The sequence below is a fragment of the Balaenoptera acutorostrata genome, chromosome 8 (genome assembly GCF_949987535.1).
Source record: "Balaenoptera acutorostrata chromosome 8, mBalAcu1.1, whole genome shotgun sequence".
Classification (NCBI taxonomy): Eukaryota; Metazoa; Chordata; class Mammalia; order Artiodactyla; family Balaenopteridae; genus Balaenoptera; species Balaenoptera acutorostrata.
Genome location: NC_080071.1, coordinates 106,831,865 through 106,840,549, shown reverse-complemented (window position 1 = coordinate 106,840,549; position 8,685 = coordinate 106,831,865). Strand labels below are relative to the sequence as shown.

Here is an 8,685-nt window from a genome sequence, read left to right as displayed (position 1 = left end):
TCTATGTATAACATAATTTCATAGTGCCATAAGGTACCTTGGAAGAGGATTTTCTAGCCCGATCTCCTGACTTTTAATTATAAGAAAATCGACGGAAATTTTTTGCAGAGCCTGGACCCTTTCATAATTACTGATTTTAAGTCCCTGAGACATGAGTTGGGACAGGAAATATTTTATGATGTAGGTTCTCACTAGCTCCATTTTATAGACAAGTATATTAAACTCAGATCACAGATTTAGTAAAGCAGGAAGCTGAGATTCAAACTCAGGTCTCTTTGACTCTAAAAATCTGGGCTTATTCCTTTGCATCATACAGGGACCTCTTGGCAGTATGGAACAAAATAGAAAGTTTGCCCTTTTTTCCCTCTTAGTCTTGTATTCTTATGGTTGGGGAGTGGGCGAGGATGGCATTCTTCTTGTCTTCAGGTACAGGGATGTACATGAACCCCCTTGTGAATGGGTCAGTGTGGAATCTTTCAGTTGGATTTCTCTGAGTGTAAATGTGAATGGTGGGCTGTTGTTCTGCCAGTATGCAGGTGTGTGTGTTTTGGTGGTGGCATTGGGATAGCCAACAGGTCTCAATGGGGGAATGAGAGGGCAAATAACAATTAATATTCATAATAGCAATGATGACAGCTAACATTTATTGAACATTTCCCATGTGCAAGAGGAAAGAAAATTGCCCCCTCTTTATAATCTCTGTACTAGTCCTAGGTTTCACTACTTTGAAACTCTCAGAAGATAAGACCATGAGTAAATTTGTGACTCTAATAATATTTTAATAGTGCTCAGAGAAAGTGATTGTTGCATTAGTTCAACAGAATTAATGAGTAAGTATAAAAGTAAGGCTTAGAATAAGTATAAAAGGAGCCTTTCCACAAGACCAGAATAGATGATTCACATTTGTACTTAGTTTTTACCTAATAAAATCCCATTTGTCTTGGATGAAGGTCTCTATTACATAATAGCAGAGAATAAAATGACAGCCATGCATCTCTTTTCCCTTATCTGTGCTCAAGAGAGAGGATTAGTACAGAAGCAATGCCTGAAAGCATCTAGCTCCTGTTTGATGTAGCAATTTGCCCCCTGCAATAAGTTGCTACAGTAAAGTTAGCTATGATCATCTTTTCTTCCCCTTCTTTGTATTGTTAAATGCTGAAAAAGCACCTCTGCCCCAGTTCCCAGAACTAAAGAAAGCCCTTCTTCCTTGTATCTCCTCTTTGAAGCCAGTGAGACGTCTGCAGAAAAGAAAAAGAATGAGAGATTTGGCTTCAGACAAAAACTGTAGTCTCAGTGGTTTAGTAACAAAGTTGACAGTTTGAGGGAAAAAGAATCCCATGTGGCAGATCCATATGTGGCAAAGTCTTCCCAGAATGAATGAATGTATTATAAATCATTTCTGGAGTTGTTCCACATGTTGATTTAAAAGGGACTTCGTTTCACTTTTATTTTAATATACTTTAGCGTATCTAGTGGATAATTAAAATAGAATATGAAACAATGACACTCAGAGAAACACCTGAAGATAGAATATTTTTCTTCTTGATAAAAAAAAATGTATTTGGAGAAAAGCTCAAACTCATTACAGTGGTAAACCTTGTTTCAGGGGGGTGGGTGGAGGACCCATAAGACCATGATTAGCCCACATTTTTTTTTTCAATTCATAAAATGCGTTTAATGCTTATTTAATGGCATAGCTGAAAAACACTTCAGTTTGGCCCAGAAACTCAGAACTATGAATGCACCATGTAATTTTCTTACACATTTAAATGTTTCTTTTCTCTTCTCTTACTTGAAAAGAAAATGAATGCAAGAAAAAACTTACTGAAATGGGCAAAACGTAAGCATCCAACATTCAAAAATTTACAGTAATGGGTGATTAGCCCACCTTTAAATGAGTTTACCTTTAGGAGGCTTTCTGATTTTCCACTGACCCACTTCCAGAATCTCTTTTTCAATTTCCAATCATGCAAAATAAGCATCTTATCCTGGAACATGAACAGGAGGTGGAGGCTTCTCTGCAATGTATGCAGGTTTCTAGTTCAAATGGTAATATCTGCTTATAAAGATTTTTTTTAAATAAAGGTAATGATATTCTTGGTGAATATTTGAATACAAAGATTAATTGTATTTAGTTATGTGTTGTGATGGCTAATTTTATATGTCAACTTGACTGGGCCACAGGGTGCCCAAACAATTGGTCAAACATTATTCTGGATGTGTCTGTGAAGGTGTTTCCGGATGAGATTAGCATTTCAATCAGTGCACTAAGTAAAGGAGATTGCCCTTTCCGCTATGAGTGAGTCTCTTACTAAGTAACAAGACCTGAATAGGACAAAAAGTCTGAGTAAGAAAAACTCCTCCTGCCTGAATACCTTCACTGGGAAATCAGTCATTTCCTGGCTTTGCCTTGGAACTGAAACATTGGATCCTCTCTTGTGGGGTCTCCAGCCTGTTGGCTTTCAGACTGGAGCTACACCATCAGCTCTCCTAGTTCTCTAGCTTGGTGACTGCAGATCTTGAGACTTCTCAGTTTCCATAATCAGATGAGTCAATTCCTTATTCCAAAGGAAATATATATATATATATGTGTGTGTGTGTGTGTGTGTGTGTGTGTGTGTGTATGTATGTGTGTGTATATATATTTATACACACACATATATATATGTAAATGTATATGTATGTAATTATGTTATACATAAGTATATTATAATATACTTCTGACTTGTACGGATATTGAGAAACATGTTTTTCTACCCCATGAGCATCGTCTCTGCCCTGGTCATGGTTTTCATGGGAGCAAGTGGAAAAACCACAGCCCAGGTGTCCCAGGCATTTCTTTAAGTAAAAGCAGAGGCAGAGGTGAAGATGCTCACCAGGGTTTCCAGTTACTCCTCATCAAGGTTAACAGAACTGGCACACTGTACTTGCTTAGAACAGCCAACAGTCTCCTTGAAGAAAAGTCCTGTGATTTCCTCTCATCTTTCAGAGTTTCCTGTTGCAAATTCTACCAAGCAGAGATAGAAAAGTCGACTTGAGCAACATTTCAGAGGAGTCCAGAAACCACATAAACACCTGGGTAGCCAAAAGTTAAAAGGTAAAATTATAGAGTTGCTGTCTCCAAATTCAGTTAATTCAGTGACTAATCTGATTCCTGTGAATGCCATCTAATTCAAAGGAAACTGGGCTCACCAACTTAACAAAGTGCAGACCAAAGAAAGACAATGGAAAGTCAGCAAAAATGAAAACAAGACTGTGCAAATGATGTTTAAGGAATATGCTCTTAAAAAGACCAATATAGGAGAACTAGTCACCAAAATTTTGGTGTTTCCCCATACTGGCAAGAAGCTGAATATGTTCATCATGCTTCCAGATGAAAAGACCAGTTGGAAAAGGGTGGAAAAATAACATACTTATGAGAAATTCATAGAATGGACAAAACTAGGCATGATGAATGAAGAAGAGGTGGAAGGTTTCCTCCTTAGATTTAAACTGGTGGAGAAATAGGACAGACAGGATGCTCTTTGCAGTCTGGGAATGACAGATGCCTTGGAGCAGCCAGGGCAACTCTTCTGGAGTGTCATCCAAGAGAGACCTGCATCTGCCCAAGGTCCTGCACAGGTCCTTCGTGGAGGTCAATGAGGAAGGCATGGAGGTCATGGCCACCACTGCTGCCATCATGATGATACCACCTGTAAGAATGATCCCCAGGTTCTCTGAGGACCACCCCTTCCTTTTCTTTAGCCAGCACACAAAAACCAATTTTATTCTTTGTGTGGCTGATTTTCCTCCCTATAAGGAAATGGTTGGTGCAGCTGATAGACATTCTCCTGTCTCCTACTGACCCACTTTTCCTCTGAAACTTCACAATGTGTCTCCAAGCCAAAGTGACTTTGATGACAATCCAAAAATAAAGGGTCCAATTAAAAAAAAAAAAAAGTAAATAATTAAATATAAGTGATTCTGTTTCTCCAGAGAGCCCTGACTAATACATGTGTGGATTCACTTAAAAATAAAATAGGTGTGTTTAAGTGTATACAGATATTTATTTACACACATTCATATATACAGTATATTATGCATACTGTAATAAATGTTTTAACCATATCATATATTATATACAGAGGACAGAGCAATAGAGAAAGGAAGAGGAATTAAAAGGTGATAACTAAAAAGTCATCAGAAGTTACAAGAAAAGTAGAGAAGGAACATTACTCTGGAAGTCACAGTTCTGGATTCCATTCTTAGTTTAACATTTACTAGTAATCAAAACCCAGGCATATTGTGGGGAGGCTGGGCAGGGTGTATAGAGTCACCACTTTCAATTCTATGTCAAAGTAGGACATTTAAAGGAATTCAAGTTCTTGGAGGATCCCATCATTGGGAAACTGAATAGTGAGAACATTTTGGGCAGTGAACATCAGTCACCATTTTCCACAGATAGTAGGATCCAGTTGGGAATCCACAGAAGAAATAAGGTAGACACAGGAGAAACAAGAGGGCAGGGACTCCCCATCACCAACTGAGGTCAGAATTAGGCTTTGATTACAGAGGAAACCAAGAAAAATAGAAAGTTTTCACAACTTAATTACGCTGCTTGGGAAGAAAGTGAGTCCTGAAGCCTGAATTCAATGTTTAGCTAATTGGGAGAATATTAAAAAATTGCATAGTTTCTAGATTCCAGATGTGGCCAATTCTGGGTCATGATTTTGACTCATAATTATTATCCTTTTCATGAAGAAATCCTCTTTCTTTCTGGTTAGAATTGACCATTTATTTTTATTTAAGACACAGCTTTACAACAAATGCTAAAAGAAATTCTCTAGGCAGGAAAGAGAAGAGAAGAAAAAGACCTACAAAAACAAACCCAAAGCAATTAAGAAAATGGTACTAGGAACATACATATCAATAATTACCTTAAATGTAAATGGATTAAATGCTCCAACCAAAAGATATAGACTGGCTGAATGGATACAAAAACAAGACCCATATATATGCCATCTACAAGAGACCCACTTCAGACCTAGGGACACATACAGACTGAAAGTGAGGGGATGGAAAAAGATATTCCATGCAAATTGAAATCAAAAGAAAGCTGGAGTAGCAATACGCATATCAGACAAAATGGACATTAAAATAAAGACTATTACAAGGGACAAAGAAGGACACTACATAATGATCAAGGGATCAATCCAAGAAGAAGATATAACAATTGTAAATATTTATGCACTCACTATAGGAGCACCTCAATACATAAGGCAAATGGTAACAGCCATTAAAGGGGAAATCGACAGTAACACAATCATAGTAGGGGACTTTTAACATCCCACTTTCACCAATGGACAGATCATCCAAAATGAAAATAAATAAGGAAACACAAGCTTTAAATGACACCTTAAACAAGATGGACTTAATTGATATTTATAGGACATTCCATCCAAAAACAACAGAATACACTTTCTTCGCAAGTGCTCATGGAACATTCTCCAGGATAGACCATATCTTGGGTCACAAATCAAGCTTTGATAAAATTAAGAAAATTGAAATCATATCAAGTACCTTTTCCGATCACAATGCTATGAGACTAGATATCAATTACAGGAAAATGTGAAAAATACAAACACATGGAGGCTAAACAATACACTACTAAATAACCAAGAGGTAACTGAAGAAATCAAAAAATACCTAGAAACAAATGACGATGAAAACATGATGATCCAAAACATATGGGATGCAGCAAAAGCAGTTCTAAGAGGGAAATTTATAGCAGTACAATACTAGCTAGCTCAAGGAACAAGAAACATCTCAAATAAACAACCTAACTTTACACCTAAAGCACTTAGAGAAAAAAGAACCCAAAAAAACCCCAAATATAGCAGAAGGAAAGAAATCATAAAGATCAGATGAGAAATAAATGAAAAAGAAATGAAGGAAACAACAGCAAAGATGAAAAAACTAAGAGCTGGTTCTTTGAGAAGATAAACAAAATTGATAAACCATTAGCCAGACTCATCAAGAAAAAAAGGGAGAAGACTCAAATCCACAGAATTAGAAATGAAAAAGCAGAAGTAACAATTGACATTGCAGAAATACAAAGGATCATGAGAGATTACTGCAAGCAACTATATGCCAATAAAAATGACAACCTGGAAGAAATGAACAAATTCTTAGAAAAGCACAAACTGCTTAGACTGAACCAGGAAGAAATAGAAAATATAAACAGAACAATCACAAGCACTGAAACTGAGACTGTGATTAAAAATCTTCCAACAAACAAAAGCCCAGGACAAGATGGCTTCACAGGAGTATTCTATCAAACATTTAAAGAAGAGCTAACACTTATCCTTCTCAAACTCTTCCAAAGTATAGTAGAGGGAGGAATACTCCCAAACTGATTCTACAAGACAACCATCATCCTGATACCAAAACCAGACAAAAGTGTCACAAAAAAAGAAAACTACAGGTCAATATCACTGATGAACATAGATGCAAAAATCCTCAACAAAATACTAGCAAAGAGAATCCAACAGCACATTAAAAGGGTCATACACCCTGATCAAGTGGAGTTTATTCCAGGAATGCAAGGATTCTTCAATATAAGCAAATCAATCAATGTGAAACACCGTATTAACAAATTGAAGGATAAAAACTATATGATCATCTCAATAGATGCAGAAAAAGCTTTTGACAAAATTCAACACCCATTTATGATAAAAACTCTCCAGAAAGTAGGCATAGAGGAAACCTACCTCAACATAATAAAAGCCATATATGACAAACCCACAGCTAACATTGTTCTCAATGGTGAAAAACTTAAACCATTACCTCTAAGATCAGGAACAAGACAAGGTTGCCCACTCTCACTGCTATTATTCAACATAGTTTTGGAAGTTTTAGCCACAGCAATCAGAGAAGAAAAAGAAATAAAAGGAATCCAAATCAGAACAGAGTAAAACTGTCATTGTTTGCAGATGACAAGATACTATACATAGAGAACCGTAAAGATGCAACCAGAAAACTACTAGAGCTAATCAATGAATTTGGTAAAGTAGCAGGATGCAAAATTAATGTACAGAAATCTCTTGCATTCCTATACAATAATGATGAATAAAATGAAAGAAAAATTAAGGAAACATTCCTCTTTACCACTGCAGCAAAAAGAATAAAAAACCTAGGAATAAACCTACCTAAGGAGACAAAAGACCTGTATGCAGAAAAATATAAGACACTGATGAAAGAAATTAAAGGTGAAACAAACAGATGGAGAGATATACCATGTTCTTGGATTGGAAGAATCAACATTGTGAAGATGACTATACTACCCAAAGCAATCTACAGATTCAATGCAATCCCTATCAAACTACCAGTGGCATCTTTCACAGAACTAGAACAAAAAAATTCACAGTTTGTATGGAAAAACAAAAGAACCCGAATAGCCAAAGCAATCTTGAGAAAGAAAAACGGAGCTGGAGGAATCAGGTTCCTGGACTTCAGACTATATTACAAAGCTACAGTAATCAAGACAGTATGGTACTGGCACAAAAACAAAAATATAGATCAATGGAACAGGATAGAAAGCCCAGAGATAAGCCCTCGCACATATGGTCACCTTATCTTTGATAAAGAGGCAAGGATATACAATGGAGAAATGACAGCCTCTTCAATAAGTGGTGCTGGGAAAACTGGACAGCTACATGTAAAATAATGAAATTAGAACACTCCCTAACACTATACACAAAAATAAGCTCAAAATGGATTAAAGACCTCAATGTAAGGCCAGACACTATCAAACTCTTAGAGGAAAACATAGGCAGAACACTCTATGACATAAATCACAGCAAGATCCTTTTCAACCCACCTCCTAGAGAAATGGAAATAAAAACAAAAATAAACAAATGGGACATAATGAAACTTAAAAGCTTTTGCATAACAAAGGAAACCAAGACGAAAAGATAACCCTCAGAATGGGAGAAAATATTGGCAATGAAGCAACTGACAAAGGATTAATCTCCAAAATTTACAAGTAGCTCATGCAGCTCAATATTAAAGAAACAAACAACCCAATCCAAAAATGGGCAAAAGACCTAAATAGACATTTCTCTAAAGAAGATATACAGATTGCCAACAAACACATGAAAGGATGCTCAACATCACTAATCATCAGAGAAATGCAAATCAAAACTACAGTGAGGTAACACCTCACACCGGTCAGAATGGCCATCATCAAAAAATCTACAAACAATAAATGCTGGAGAGGATGTGGAGAAAAGGGAACCCTCTTGCACTGCTGGTGGGAATGTAAATTGGTACAGCAACTATGGAGAACAGTATGGAGGTTCCTTAAAACACTAAAAGTAGAACTTCCATATGACCCAGAAATCCCACTACTGGCCATATACCTTGAGAAAACCATAATTCAAAAAGAGACATGTACCACAATATTCACTGAAGCACTATTTACAATAGACAGGACAGGGAAGCAACCTAAGTGTCCATCGACAGATGAATGGAGAAAGAAGATGTGGCACATATATACAATGGAATATTACTCAGCCATAAAAAGAAATGAAATTGAGTTACTTGTAGTGAAGTGGATGGACCTAGTGTCTGTCATACAGAGAGAAGTAAGTCAGATAGAGAAAAAAAAATACTGTATGGTAACACATATATATGAAATCTAAAAAA

At 36.6% G+C, this 8,685-nt stretch overlaps 1 pseudogene; it reads left to right on the top strand.

Annotated features, from left to right (window-relative positions):
* The first annotated feature begins 404 nt into the window (after window positions 1-404).
* LOC103007422 (serpin B6-like) lies at window positions 405-3,844 on the top strand (annotated as a pseudogene).
* The last annotated feature ends 4,841 nt before the right edge of the window (window positions 3,845-8,685 follow it).